This window comes from Sapajus apella, unplaced genomic scaffold (assembly GCF_009761245.1).
Source record: "Sapajus apella isolate SASKATOON/1434 unplaced genomic scaffold, GSC_monkey_1.0 scaffold63, whole genome shotgun sequence".
Lineage (NCBI taxonomy): Eukaryota > Metazoa > Chordata > Mammalia > Primates > Cebidae > Sapajus > Sapajus apella.
The window spans coordinates 6,347,907-6,363,179 of record NW_022437003.1 but is presented as its reverse complement, the minus strand read 5'-3'; the positions used below and the strand labels follow the sequence as shown (position 1 = coordinate 6,363,179).

Below are 15,273 nucleotides of genomic sequence, written 5' to 3'. Positions count from 1 at the left end.
TATCTACTTCTGATCATTTCATTCCAACTTTGTAGCCTCGATGATGCTTTGTACAGCCTTGATTCATTTATGTGAATTCTTTAATATTTTAATTACCAAAATGAAATATGCATTCATGTCTTTAGGCCTAGGTAATATTATATAAGCCTTAGTCTAAAACTTAGTTTTTTCCTTAATTTATTTTTACTTATTGCAAGCAGTTGCATAAGGAGTTCCAAGATCCCATTATTTTGTCTATGAGGAAAGAACCCATTTAACCAAATGGGGAGAGAGCAGAACTGGGCACCTGTGCCACTGTTGCTGACCAGGGTCGGGGAGAACACTCAGTGACTGTTATCACTTCTCCTATGGGGAAGCCTTTTTGCTGGAAGAATACAGATTATTATTGATTCTGTTACTGGAAATGCAGGAAAATCTTCTTCCCCCACAACCTTTGCTGCTGTTTCTTTCTTGCTGCATACAATTATTTTTGTTTCACTTGGATGCTTGAAAAATTCATTCCAAGAAAACAATTAAATAATGTCTCTCTATGTTTATGTATAATACATAAATGGACAATATGTTTTGCTTTTCCACATATGTATTAAAAAGCAAAAATAGATAACATTATATATCTAAGTATATATATAAATATATTTACATATATCTGTGTGCCTTGTTCCATACATCATGAACACACACGTGTGTGCACAACACACATACACAGAATTGCAGTTCTGTGCAGTGTTTCTAAGACGTTTTATGGCAAGGACCTTTGAAAGAATAAAGGGCAGAGGCTTCTCAGGGTCGGTAGGTGTGTAAATATCTTCAGATTCTATGAAAACATCATTTTTCCAATCGTAGTTTACTGTTTGGAGGGCAGTTTTATGATCTGTAGTACACATTAGATAGCCTTCAAGGAATTCTCCTGCACAGAGGATGTCAGAGTTTTTTGATCTTATTTTTTCCCTTTCTATGTCTAAAAATGTCCCATCTCCAGCGTCAACTCTCGCCTTAATGAGCTGAAACTACATTAGTGAAATCTTAGGCAGATAAATTGACTCAAACCTTGGTTTGATGATCCTACTTAAGACATTCAATTAATTCTGTTTTGCTACAAGCTAATTTATGACTTTATATTTATTCAAAAAATGTTGAACATACAAAGCAGTGGGAGACAAAGTAATGAATTATTCTCCCTTCCTTCATGTGTTCTCATGTGTTCACTGCAGTAAGGGAGGAAGAGAAACAGGAATGAAATGCTTTTGATGTAAGATACGTGGGTATTTTCTTGTCATACAGGGCAGACTTTGACTGATATAAAGGCATACACAATGCACAGGCCCTTTAGGAGATGCTAATGAATACTGTAAATGTTATTAATTGCTGCTATAATTTTCTTTACCCTATAAATATTTTTTTCTCCTTCCTTTCTCATTTCCTTCCTTCCTTCCTTCCCTCCTTCCTTCCTTCCCTCTTTCCTTCCTTCCTTTTTTCTCCCTCCCTCCCTCCTTTCTTCTCTCTGTCTGTCCCTCTCTGTTTTCTTCTTCCCACCCTCCCTTCCTCCCTCTCTGTCTTTGTTCCATTTTTTTTTTGTGTGTGATAAAACTTGGTTTAACGTGATCATAAACCTTTCTTGCTTTGTGGTGGATCACGAGTGGCAGCTTGATACAACTGTGATATATTAACAGATATTATGACCCACTTTTCTGTGGCAAAGCTTAATAATTGATCTGTGTAATTTGAGACAGAGGAAAAATCTGAGAGTTTTAAAGTAATTTACAGCCTCATGCCTCACTCCGTATGTTTTTAATGAGCTTCTCTAGGGCTACAGGTAGTGAAAGTTTCCTCTGCTGATGTGCAGGGCAACTTGTCAAGACAACCTGCAAGTGTGTTCAAAGAAGGTCAGCCAGGGAATTGAACTGCATGAGGTGATGCTGTGGTACATAATTGACTTCCTCTTTCTCTGGAAAGTGATAGAAGGTGAGGTTGAGAGGAAGCTGCCCCTTCTCAATTCCCTCTTCCTCTTTCTCAGTTTATTAAACCTGATTTTCTCGTCTCTCCTTCTACCATTTATCTTTCCTCTTTGCATTCTGCAGCCCCAAACTCTGCAACCCACATTGCTTTTGTTGTTGAATTAAGAATATGAAATATTTCTTATAAATGACCCCATATTTCCAGACTGCTTTGTTTTAGAAGGCTTATATTTTTCATCTATTTATCTGAGGGCAAGCAAAAGTCATGTTCTTCTCCCCAGCATGACAGGCAATGTTATTGTATGAGATAATCTTGCTATGCTGCAGAAGGGTCATATTCTCTGGGACTCTTTGCTGTGATATTTTTTTGCTGTCTCCAGTCCCGTCCTCTGGAGGACTATCTCCACCTATCTTGACAGACTCCTCTCCACCCAGTAATCAATGACTGTGCACAAAATGTACATGTGTCAAAGTCATTTGTCAAAGACTTTCAATATTTCTGCTTATACCAGTTGGAAAAATAAGTGGTTAAAATGAGCATATTTCAGTCAGTTTAAAATAAACTTTGTCTTCATGGTATGAAGTAAAGTAATTGTACACAGAGTGCATTTTTCTTTTTTCGAGATGTAGTTTTGCTCTTGTCACCTAGGCTGGAGTACAATGGCACGATCTAGGCTCACTGCAACCTCTTGTCCTGGGTTCAAGCAATTCTCCTGCCTCAGCCTCCCAGGTAGCTGGGATTACAGGTGTAAGCCATCATGCCCAGTTAATGTTTGTATTTTTAGTAGAGTCAGAGTTTTACCATGTTGGCCAGGCTAGTTTCAAACGTCTGATGTCAGGTGATCCCCCCGCCTCGACCTCCCACAGTACTGGGATTACAGGTATGAACCACTGTGCCCGGCCCAGAGTACGTATCTTTTCTTTTGTTGCATTTTAAAAATGTAGTTCTAAGTATCTACTATGTTAGACAGCATTCTGTGAAACTCCTGCTTCATTCTCTCCAGAGGAGTTCAGAAAAGTGAACTTGGATAGAATCAGTCATAAAATCAATTACCAGCAAGGTGATATAGGACCATGACAATGCTGGGAAAAAGTGGAGGCAAATGGTCAGCCACTGTGGCTCACGCCTGTAATCCCAGCACATTAGGAGGCAGAGGCAGGCAGATCATGAGGTCAGGAGTTCAAGACCAGCCTGGCCAACATAGTGAAACCTTGTCTCTCCTAAAAACACAAAAATTAGCTGGATGTGGTGGTGCACAATTGTAGTCCCAGCTACTTGGGAGGCTGAGGCAACAGACTTGCTTGAACCCTGGAGACAGAGGTTGCAATGAGCAAAGATCATGCCACTGTAGCCTGGGCAACAGAGGAGGACTGTGCTTCAAAAAACAAAAATCAAAACAAATCCACCACCACAACAAAAAAACATAGAGGCAAGTGAAGATAGTACATGCACAAGGATAGCCAAGGAACTGATTTTTTACTCCCTTTATTCTTTGGTGCAACGAGAAGGCTTCCAAATTTCTCTTCATGGCTGTGTTTATAGAGGGTTTGTGTGGAGTTCTTGCTGGTCTGGTTTTCTCTTGCATTTTCTCATTAGGACTTCTGGAAAAAGAGGGCTTTCCTTAGTTGTTCAGAGGAGAACAGAAACCAAATATTCTTTCAGAGCCATCCACAGTGAAAGGGGTGTGGAAGAACAGGAACCTTGGTGCTCCGCATGAATCTGCCCTGTGTCACATTGGAGCTCACCATGGGAACTGAGTCTCCGATCATATCCTGGTTTTCCAGTTGATGAAATGGGGCAAATGAAGGGTGCATCAGATGAGGTCTTAGAAGTCATCAAGATATCAGAGAAGATCCTGATTATCTGGATATTTAAAACGTTGGATGTTTGAAAGATTATTTTATAAAGAAAATGGTGACAAAGGAAAAGAAAACATTTCCCTGCCCCCCTCCCCATCCAAAATTTGCTGGGGAGTGTGCACATGGCTTTGCTCCTCCAGGCTGGATTGCTCTCTGGTCAGTAGAGATAGCAAGAGGCGACGTGCAGAAGCAGTATGTCCAGGTACTAGGAGGAGCTATGATGTCGGCATCATTTATCTGTACAGCTCACTTCCTCATTTTACCCTGCCATAATCACACGAAACAACTAGGTACTCACATTTAAGTGCTGTCTTAGGACTTGGCCAAATTAAAAAAAATAAATCTGCCATCTAGGAACCAAGACATTAAATTGCCAATACCAGATGAGGCAAACTTTCATGGGCTTCTATAATGGATAACTTTTTATGGATCTCTGACTGGCATTCTTTGGGACAGTTGCATTTCATGTGACTCAGGCTCTGATGCCTGTGCTACTCTCCAAGGATATTCAAACTGCTGTCCCTTGTGTGGCTCTCTGAGGCCTCACTTTTTGGACCCTCTACCTTGGAGACACTGTTTTGCCTATTGAGTTGAAGTATCAAGATGGACTTTTCTGACTTCCTAGATTCACGTCGTATGCTGTTTTGTCTTCTTTATTACTTGCAATGTTATGCGATACTTTGTTTTGCCATTTAAAATGTAGCCATAGGAATAGATCATATTTAAGTCCTGAAGTTAGTCTAGACTTCTCCATAGAGGCCGTATTTTTTCTTCAAGGCAACTCATGCAAATTTTCCCAGTTACATTTTTAAGCATAATTTTAAAGTCCCGAACTTTAAGTTAGTGGCTATTCCAGTTATTTCTAGTAAGGAAGATAAGGATTGCAGTTTTAAATTATAGTCTGAGAAAAAGTTCATTTTAGGGTAAAACCTTGAATATTACCTGAGTTCTAAAGTGACCTAGTTAAGATGTGGTCTTCAAACTGATGTGTCTAAATTTAGTATGATAGTAAGCCAACTGTTCTAAAACATGGCCAGGGAATGCATATTAGAGGTAAACTAACTTGGCTCTGGAAAGGGCCATGTAGCATAAATGGTATTTTGTGTAGAAGAATATAATATATACTTCATTCTAAACCTATATCAAATATAATTTAAACCTTATCTTATTTATAAAGATTTTGCAATGCTTAACAGTTATTAGGCACAATAATAACTATATTGAATTATAGGGTGTGTATGTGGAATATATATTGAAAGACTTAGATATTGCTCTGTTTAAATAGTTTGGTATTTGCATGAGGCAGTGATGTATAGTGAGAGCCAACCTGCCTGCCTGCCTGCCTGCCTGCCTGCCTTCCTTCCTTCCTTCCTTCCTTCCTTCCCTCTTCTTTGCTTCTTCACTCTTCTTTCCTTCTTCACTCTCTTCCTCCTTCCCTTTCTTCCTTCCTCTATCCCTCTCCTCCCATACTCTATTTCACTTTTCTTTTCTTTTCTCCTCCCCTTCTTTCAGAAATATCAACTGTATCCCCTTTCCAAGCCAAGCATGATATTGTGGAGATACACAACTAAGACATGTAAGTTAAATGCTATCTGCTTTGTCTCCTAAAGCTGGAACATAAAAAGTAATTACTGATTCCTTTTTTTAATCTCAGCTTATACAGCCATCAGAATGCTTGTTGACCCTACCTCCAAAATCTGTGACCCGGTTACACCGAGTCAACTGCCATGCCTACCCACCTTAGGGCCACGCCATCATCACTTTCACCTCATCTGTTACAATTGTGACCCAGCTGGTCTTCCAGCATTAACTCTTACCTTCCTTATCATTTATCTTCTAGTAGCTAAAGTGATGTTTAAAAATATAAATTCTACCATGTCATTCCCCCCTCCTCTTTTTTTAAACCTTCCGTTAGCTTCCAGTGCTTTGTATTTAATGATGAGTTCCTACTTCTTTCCTTTGTCCTTAGATGGCGTGACCCCTTCCTACCTCCCTGCTCCCTTGCTAGTAACTCCCTCTCTTGCACACTACTCTTCAGTGATACTAATACACTCTTTGATCTTCAGAAAGCTTGTGCCTACCTCAGAGTCATTGCCTTTAATTTTCCCTCTGCCCAGAGTGATCTTTTCCTCATTGCTGTGGCAGGTTTCATTTTTTAATTCATGCCTTAGCTTAGATGCTAACTTTCTAGAGAGATCTTCCATCACCTGGCTCCACTCTTCTTCACTCTCTATCACATTGCCTTACTTTATTACTCTCATAACACTACTGCTAACCAAAATTACTTTATTAATTTATTTGTTTGCACAGTTATTATTTATGTCTCCCACCAGAATGCAATCTCTATGACAGCTGGTCATTCTCTGTTTTGTTCATGACTGCATCCTTATTCATGACTGTATCCCCATTGCTGAGACCAGAGATTAGCATATTCAAAGCACTCAATTTTTTTATTTTTTTATTTTTTGGTATCAATGTGGTCTGTGCCTGTGATGAAATTTCTCATTTTTCTTTTATAATTCTGATGAAGGCTGATGACTTCTATTTAGGAAACTTATATTAGTCCTTTTACAAAATTAAACTCTAGTGTGACAAGGGTGTATCAGTCTGCTTGGGCTGCCATAACAAAATATCACAGACCAGGAGGCTAGAAGTTCAAGATCAAGGTTGGTTTTTCATGAGGCGTCTCTTTCTAGCTTGTAGAAAATTGTCTTCTCCCTTTGCCCTTGTGTGGCTTCTCTTCTCTGGGTATACTCAGGGGGACAGAGAGAGAGAGGGAGAGAGGTTGATCTATCTGACATCTCTTTCTCTTCTTACAAGGACACTAATCTTATTGGATTGGGCCCACCTTCCCTATGACCTTATTTAACCTCAATTACCTCCTAAAGGCCCTGTCTCCAAACAAAATCACACTGGGGGTTAGGACTTCAAAATACAAATTGGGAGGTGAGGACACAAGTAAGTGCATAACAAAGGGTGAGGAGAAAAAATCATTTTCTTTTGGTTGTCTAAACTATAATGAATTTGTGCAGTTCTACCCAGGAACAATCTGAAAATTTGGCATATATATTTTGGTCAAGGTATTGCTTGACTTGTAGTTAGTATTTCTCAGTGCGTGTTATGGCACAAATTGCATATTTTAATGGGATATTTTAGTGAGCTTCTCCTTGATATGCATAGTGGGGCATTAACATGCTGATAATTTAAACTGTGATTTATTTATTTATTTATATATTTATTTATTTTTTGCAGAAGGGTTTGGCTAGGTAGCATGCAGTGTTAATTGTATGGAGCTCTTCTTCTCAGAAGTTTGCCTTCCAAAACTCCTTGAAGCTTTGTGCTTTCAATGACCATTAATATTATAATGTGCAAAATTTTACCATGGGTCAAGCTTAGTTCCATAAAGGCCAGAAAGAAGGCTTTAAAAAAAGATAACAAACAAATTAGGAAAAAACTCTTTTTCTTTTCTTCTCTCTTCTCACCATATATTCTCTTTCTCCTCATGTTTTCTTCTTTGAAAGGAAATCTTTGGTGAGAGATGATTTCCTTAATTTATCTTATTGCCTATTTCCCTAGGCATGAATATTTAGGAGGTATCTAAGAATGGTTTCTAGGCAGTGACAGAAATGGAAATTATTTACCCCAGGAACTCTGCATGTATTCTTGTTAACTCATTTGCATACTGTTAACTGAATAATATATTGGTGGGAACAGAAGCCTTGGAAGCCCTCCATCATCCACATTCCATTTGCATCGTCTGTTTTTAGGGTGACGATCTTGTTTACCTAAGTTGCAAGACACCCCATATCTTATACAAATGGAGAAATTAATTGGCAGATTCATGCATGAATTAAGTTGTTGTCTTGCTTTGTATTCTTTCAGGAATCTCGGGTGAAATGAATGGGCCTGCATGGATAACGAGGAGTTTTCAGAAATTTAAATTTCTTATTGAGTAATTCAGTTTTCAGTGGCTATATCATTCAATAATAAATTTAAAACATTACATAAATATGGTGTGATGATTATGTGCACAGCATAAAACCCACTGCATTTTTAGAATAAGTCAAATTCAGATAAAATTGGAGGGGATTGCTTAACCACTGAGTATCTGCCAGAGCATTTGATTGTAGATCAGAAATTTTGAAAACCTTCACGTAGACTGTAATAAACTGGCTGCTCTACTGTAAATGAGATAATGCGGGACAAACACCTGATGTTATTTTCAAATCTAACCTAAGAAGTTATACAAATATTGAGGTGTATAGAGAAATTATCATATGCATATTTGGAGGCATATGACTAAATTTGGTACTGAAAGTGATTTGGCTGGGATGTGGTGAAAATGTTTACAAGGTTTGAATCTTTTTAGGAATTTGAAGAAAGAGAAACCGCATATTTTCTGAGATCTAATCCATTTATTTGGGATCCATCTGAATGAGCATCTTATTTCACTGGGCAATCCTGTATTCCAGCTGCAGATGAAGAGAGTGCTTCACTTCAAACCTCCTGACTGCCATGGAACCATCTGGCACGTGCACATGTGTGGGTAGGTGAGACTCCAGCTAACACTAAAGTCTTCAGTTGGGATGAGTTGTTTTTTATTTACCACTTCATATCACATCTGGGTACAGAGGCAGAGTTAAAACTTGTCTTGAGTCCCTTCCTCTCACCTTAAAGCTCATTCTTTTCTACTTTTTAACTCACAGGAAGCTACCCATTCTTACATAAAATAGTTGGAATAGAAAAAAAGAATAGCAATTACAGTTGAGGAAATCTAAAGTGGGAAAGATTTTATTTTGTTTCATTCACACTTAGAGGTTTATCCCCAATTATTGCTTTTAATCAAGGGTAAAAGGGTTTGCACATGTTTTTCCCCTATGTGCTACTTTGAGCAATATTCATATGTTATGCAAAATGATTATGCTAAATGTATGTGAGAGCTTGAGTCTTGGTGTGGATGTATATGGAGTCTATGAGACCCAAAAGGGAACAACAAGGAGGAAGGTAGGAAAGTCAAGGGACTGTGAAAAAATGAAGAACTAGTAAGCAATGGGCAAATGGGGACCTGAATGAGAAATTGGGTGGTTTGAACAGATTGTGTATATCTTTTTCTCTCCGAGACCCCTAAGATCTATTATATATTGCATGGGGAAAAATAATCTTTGCCTTCTTTCTAGCTTCTTAACTATGTACTTTCATCATTGTTGTACGTTCTTTTAAGCTTAGCTCAGAAAAGAAATAGTAATATGATACAGGAGCTCAACTGAAAACTGGCTTTAGATCTCTCCCTAGCCAGGTAAGACAGAAAGGAGGTCATTAGTAACACATGTTTTCTTGTTAAGCTGGATATATTACTCCAGTTGAAGAGAGTGGTATAATGCCTAGCACATCATTTTTCTTCTTTTCTATAAATGATTCCACAAAGAGAAACAGCATCCTTAAGAACTGAAGACTGTCTGGACATGTGTCTTATGGTATAAAATACAGACAAGCATGGCCCAGGGGCTTCCTCTGTCTGGTTGCTCTTCACTGGAGTGCTGGTAGTGCCTGATTCAATTAGTAATCAGACATGTAGTCATTGCTATTTTGTGACTTTAAGAGCCTTGATTGTGAATTATATTCACAGATTGCAATTTATTTCTGAATATGGCCCTTTGTCTTCATGGACCTCAAGAGGTTATAGTCTGTGATAAAATCAAGTTTCCTCTATTTAATAATACATCAGACATCATTGTATTCATCAAGATTTTGGTCAATAGCTCCAACAAAATCCATGTGTGTGAGTAATGAATTTGTCAAGATTTTGTTTGTGAGAATAATTTTGTTAGCTGTCCTCCTCCTGCCATACCCCAGCTGAGATATAACTAACACATGTAATTCCAAAATGGGAACATCTCAGGTTTTAATGTCTGAAGCTAATTAGTCCACAAAAGTTGAGCCTACCTTACTGATGACACTGTGTTGTACCTGATGGCGTAACCAAATAGATAAGCATGGTCTTAGTCCTGAAGGAATTTTCAGTGTTTGCGAAGTCAAGCTGTATACAGATTTAAAAATAACTAATTTTGAGAGTTTTGTTACTAAAATGCCAAGTACATCATACTTATTAAGTAATTTTTCTATGAAGGCTTTTCTCTTCACTGCCGAGTTTAGAATGCACTTATCCTAAGGTGGATCTAAGTGTTTTTCACCATGTAGTTTGAGAGCCATCTTACCTATGAACTGGTATGTAAACCATTCCATCTATAAACCGGACAACAATGGAAGGTTATTAAAAGCAAATACCATATTTTAGATGGTGGACACTGTGCTGAAAGTTAAAGAGTTATTAAAGACGTCATGAGAAGAGTGGATATTTAAGTCTTCCTGTCTAAAGAGACCCAAGTAACAAACATTTAGGTATTTTCACACTCATGGCGTCACTGGCATATGGTTTCATTGAGTGATATATATTCATAAACGTGTCAGAAGTTGGAGAAAAGCTAGCAATTTAAACCTTTATTGAAGTCACTGATTTTGTTCTACCCTGCAAGAGAACTTTGCCCATCAGAAAAACAGTTAAGACAGGTTTTGTCTATTTGTCTCCTCCCGGAAAATATAGTACATAATTCCCATGTTTAAAAAAATGCATCAAAGAGAGAAACACCAGCTTGCTGACACCCTCATAATGGAGTACGGCCAATGTAATTGTTGATCTCTTACAGCTTTTTGAAGCAGTTAAGCTCTGAATAGGTCCACCCTTCTGTTGTTTAGCCAGCAATCTGCTCCCTTCCAATGAATGAAATAAAAGCTGAGGGGCAGGATTTCATTTCTGTTCAAATTGGAAACCTGTCTCTTTAGGAGCTGAGTCCTTCCTTCTCCATTAAATCTTCTACTACCAAGGAGAGAGAGAGAAAAAACAAATTTGGATCTGCAGCCTAATGATCCTTCCACCAGCTAGCAACTTCACTTTGTGAGTTTTTTTTTTCTTTGAGTACTAGGAGATCCAAAATGTGAATGCTATAAGCAAACCCATTATTCTTAGTACTGCTACCTATAATTAACACCACCCAATGGAATTTAAAAAATATTTATAAAAAAGGCAACAGAGTAACAATTACCATTATCCCCAACTAAACTCCTCCTCTATGTTTTCATCAAGAGAGTGGTGTTGTTACTTCAACAGGCACAGTGTTGTGGTGACTTTTGTGATACAAATAAAGCAAGACTAAAATTTTAATTGTGAAATTTAAAAGGAAAGTAATTGCTTAGTGTTGGCTAATTCCATCTTTGTACGATGACAGCAGCTGCGTTTCCCTGCCTTGTGTATTTTAACAGATGGCATTATTTCTTATGGAGTGTTACAGTAGCGACCGAGGTGACACCGAAGGAAAATTCTGTGACAGGATGTTAAGTAAGATATTACTGACAGCCCTGCGGAGTGGCGATGCAGAACTGTGTGTCGTGGGTCTATTCTCACCTCTTCAGCCCCCACCAAATGGTCTCCATGTGTGGCATGTGGAAGCAGAATATAAAGATGAATGGAAAATCATGTCCTTTTTTTCGAATTCATTTATTTGCATTCCATTAATAGGTCTGGGATGGAGGCTGAAATCTGGAATAAAAGATGCATTTATCAATACTGTCGTACCTTTCTACCAGAGGTAGGAAAACTAAGAGGCACCAGTAGGCCTGAGTCCTAGATCTGCCATAAGTCACTTTTCTCCAGTTTTGGTTTCCTTTGCATAAAATGCTGGGTTTGGACTATGACAACATAGTTTTTAGGGCCCTCTTTAGCTCCAACTTTCTGTGATGCTGGGAGTCCTGAGCTTTGTGTTTTAATGGCACAGAAGACAAAGCAAGTAAAATGCAAGATGGAAACTAGATTTTTCAGCATAGAGAAAAGATCAGTGGGTCACAGGTCAGGATCTCTGGTCGTGGTTCAGCCACGAAACAAGTCCCTGAGCCACTCCGTGTCAGCTTCTTCACTTCCTTCAGCAGACTGCAGACAAGAGCTAATGTGATGCTGTCACTGAAAGATGCTCATGAATCCAAGAACCATTGCACAGCTGACCTATGCTAAGCACTGTGCCAAGGACTGGGGATTCAAGGGTGGATAAAGTGGGGTTCTTATTTTGGAGGAGGATATCTAATGAAGGAGACCGATATGTACATGGGTGATTACAGTAAGTGTAGCAGAGGCTTTGATGGGCACAGGTACCGGGTGATAGAAAAGTATATAGGAGGTGCAGCTCACCTGGCAGGGCCATAGAAGGCTTTCAGAAAGAAGTGGATTCTAAGTTAAGGCAAAGCATAGGTAGAGGCAGGAAGAACATATGACATGACCAGAAGCTTCTTGAGTTAGGGTTCAGAAATCATTATGGGTTACTTTTGCCTCACCACTGGGCTTAAAAGTAGGAGCCTACCAGCATTTTGGGTCTTGAAGATCAAGGAATGCTATTATTTAAATATTCTGCCTTATTTCTAAAACATGTAAGTTTGAATGTCTGAGAAATGATATATAAGAGAATACCATCTGCTTTCTCAGGCTGTAAATGTGAACTTGAAACATCCTCTCCAGAGCTTCCTCTTCACAAATGCTTGTGTGAGGCCCCAAGAGTAGTAGAGTGTGCATGGAAGGCAGGTAAGGACAGATCTACTTTGACTGGTAGATGGAGAAATGATGGTGGCTTTATATAATATGAAGTTTTGGCTTTTTAAAACAATCTTTTCTAAGAGAAGGGTTACCAACTTGCTGCTCAGTGACAAATGAACCTGACTCATATCCTTTCCCTATTGGCTGCCCCTTCTCCATACTAACCTTTGACATTCTGCAGTTTAATTAAGATCACCCTCTAAGCAGCACACCAGTAAGAGAATGGTAGATTTTCTTCCTGGAATATGACAGGAAGGGCAATTCGCCAAGTTTGCTGCTGTCTATGCCACTTTCTGTGGAGCTACATGAAGAAGTAAGGGTGACATGCTTGGTGAGAATGTGGTCGAAGGGGTGATATGATTTGGATGTTTGTCCCTTCCAAACCTCATGTTGAGATGTGATCCCAGTTTTGGAGGTGGGGCCCGGTGGGAGGTGTTTGCATCATGGAGGCGAATCTCTCATGAATGTCTTGGTGCTGTCCTTGCAGGAATGAGTGAGTTCTCACTCTATTAGTTCATGTGAGATCTGGCTGTTTAAAAGAACCTGGCATCTCCTCCTCTCCTTGCTCCCTGTCTTGCCATGTGACACTCCTGCTTCCCCTTTGCCTTCCACTATGGTTATAAACTTCCTGAGGTCTCACCAGATGCTGAGCAGATGTTGGTGCCATGCTTGTACAGCCTGCAGAACTGTGAGCCAAATGAACCTCTTTTCTTTATAAATTACTCAGATTTTCTGATGGGGGATTAAAAACTCACTGTGGGATAATTCTACACCAACTCAGTATACCACATAACTACTAATGATGAGGTTGAATGAAAAGGAGCACCGTGACTGCACTACAGCATCTCTAGAAGACATGACTGTAATGGATTAAAAGTGGCTGCAAATTCTTGGTTGCAGCTCTCATCAAGAGCTAACGTGTATTTCCCCTTTCCTTGAATCTGAGCTGGCCCTGTAACTAGTTTTAATCAGTAGAACATGGAACAGGGGTTGTTGCAAAATACCTGAGTCTGGGCTTTGAAGGTCTGGAAGCTCCCTTTTAGACTATTTCCTCTTGGAAGCCAGTCGCTTCGGAGCTACTACCGCTCCCTACGGTAGCTTTCTGATCTTTCTGAGATGATAATGCTGCAAGTAATCTCAGGCTAGTTACTTGGAGAAAGAGAATGTCATATAGAGGTGCACTGGGGCACTAGACATGTGAGTGAGGACTTCTTGGACTTTTACCAGAATCCATTCACCAACTGAATGCAGCCAAGGGAATGCTCTCAGTGAACACTACCTGGAGTAGAAGAGCCACTCAGTTAAGCCTTGTTCAAAATATTGAACCATAAAATTATGAGCAAATAAAATGTTTGCTGGTTAAGTCACTGTTTTCGGTACTTTTTATGATGATATAAAGGTGAAAGGACTGGACCACAGAGTTCCAGAAAAGATGTTTTCAATAGTTCTGCTGATATTTGACCATCAATACTGTAACCATCCAAGGGTATGTTGGACTTTACATGACACAGACTTCATTACTTCTCTGATCACTCCAGAATTTTTAGTAAAAATTAACTGTTGTAATAAAAAAGAGAAAAAAGTAATTGTATCAAGACTTACTATGAAGCTGTAGTAATTATGGCAGTGTGGTATGGGGATAAGAATAGATGGATCAATGGAACAGAGTGGAAAACTCAGAAATAGATCCACATAAGTGTAATGAACTGTTCTTTAACAAAAAAGCAAAGATAACATAATGGAGAAATAGTCTTTTCAACAAATGGTGCTAGAACAGCTGAACATCCACATGTAAAAAAAAGAAAAAAAGAAAAAAAAAAGAAAGAAGAATCATCTAGACACAGACCTTACACCTTTCACAAAATGGGTCATAGACCTAAATATAAAACACGAAACATAAAACTTCTACAAGAAAATTCAGGAAAAATCCTAGATGACCTTAGGTGTGATGATGACATCAGATAAAACAACAAAACATGATCCATAAAAACATAATTGATAAACTGGGCTTCATTAAAATTAAAAATATCTGCTCTGCAAAAGACAGGGTCAGGAGAATGAGAAGACAAGCTACAGACTGGGATTAAATATTTGCAAAAGGCATATCAGAAAAATAAATGTAATGCAGAAGATACAAAGAACTATAAAAATTCAACAATAAGAAAACAAGCAATCTGACTGAAACATGGGCCAAATTAACAGACACTTCACTGAAGAAGACGTACAAATGGCAAAGAAGAATGTGAAAAGTGCTCCATATCATATATCATTAGAGAAATGCAAATTAAAATGCAGTAACATACCACTAAACATCTATTAGAATGGCCCAAATCTGGAACAATGACAACAGTAAATGCTGATCAGAACATGTGGCAAAAGGAACTCTTGTTCCTTTCGGTGGGAATGCAAAATGGCATGGCCACTTTGCAAGACAATTTGGCAGTTTCTCACAAAGCTAAATACACCTTTACCCTATGATCCAGCAATTACACTCCTTGATATTTACCCAAAGGAACTGAAAACTTATGTCCACCCAAAAATCTGCATGCAGATATTTATGGCACCTTTATTCATGATTGCCAAAACTTAAAAGCAACCAAGATGCCCTTCACCAGGCAAATGGATAAACTATGGAACATCCAGAAAATGAAATACTAATTAGTGCAAAGAGAAATGACTAATCAAGCCACAAAAAGGCATGGACGAAAGTTAAATGCATCTTACTAAGTGAAAGAAGTCAGCATGAAAGGGCAACATCCCATATGATCCCACCTACATGACATTTCTGTAAAGGCAAAACTATGAAGATAGTAAAAAGATCAG

At 38.7% G+C, this 15,273-nt stretch overlaps 1 long non-coding RNA gene across 1 annotated transcript in view; it reads left to right on the top strand.

The window, feature by feature from the left end:
- The first annotated feature begins 6,314 nt into the window (after window positions 1-6,314).
- The window catches only part of LOC116529742, a 59,311-nt gene continuing 50,352 nt past the window's right edge, over window positions 6,315-15,273 (top strand). Inside the window, exon 1 of the long non-coding RNA XR_004259648.1 lies at window positions 6,315-8,361. This is a non-coding gene — a long non-coding RNA (uncharacterized LOC116529742). The remainder of the gene's footprint in view (window positions 8,362-15,273) is intronic.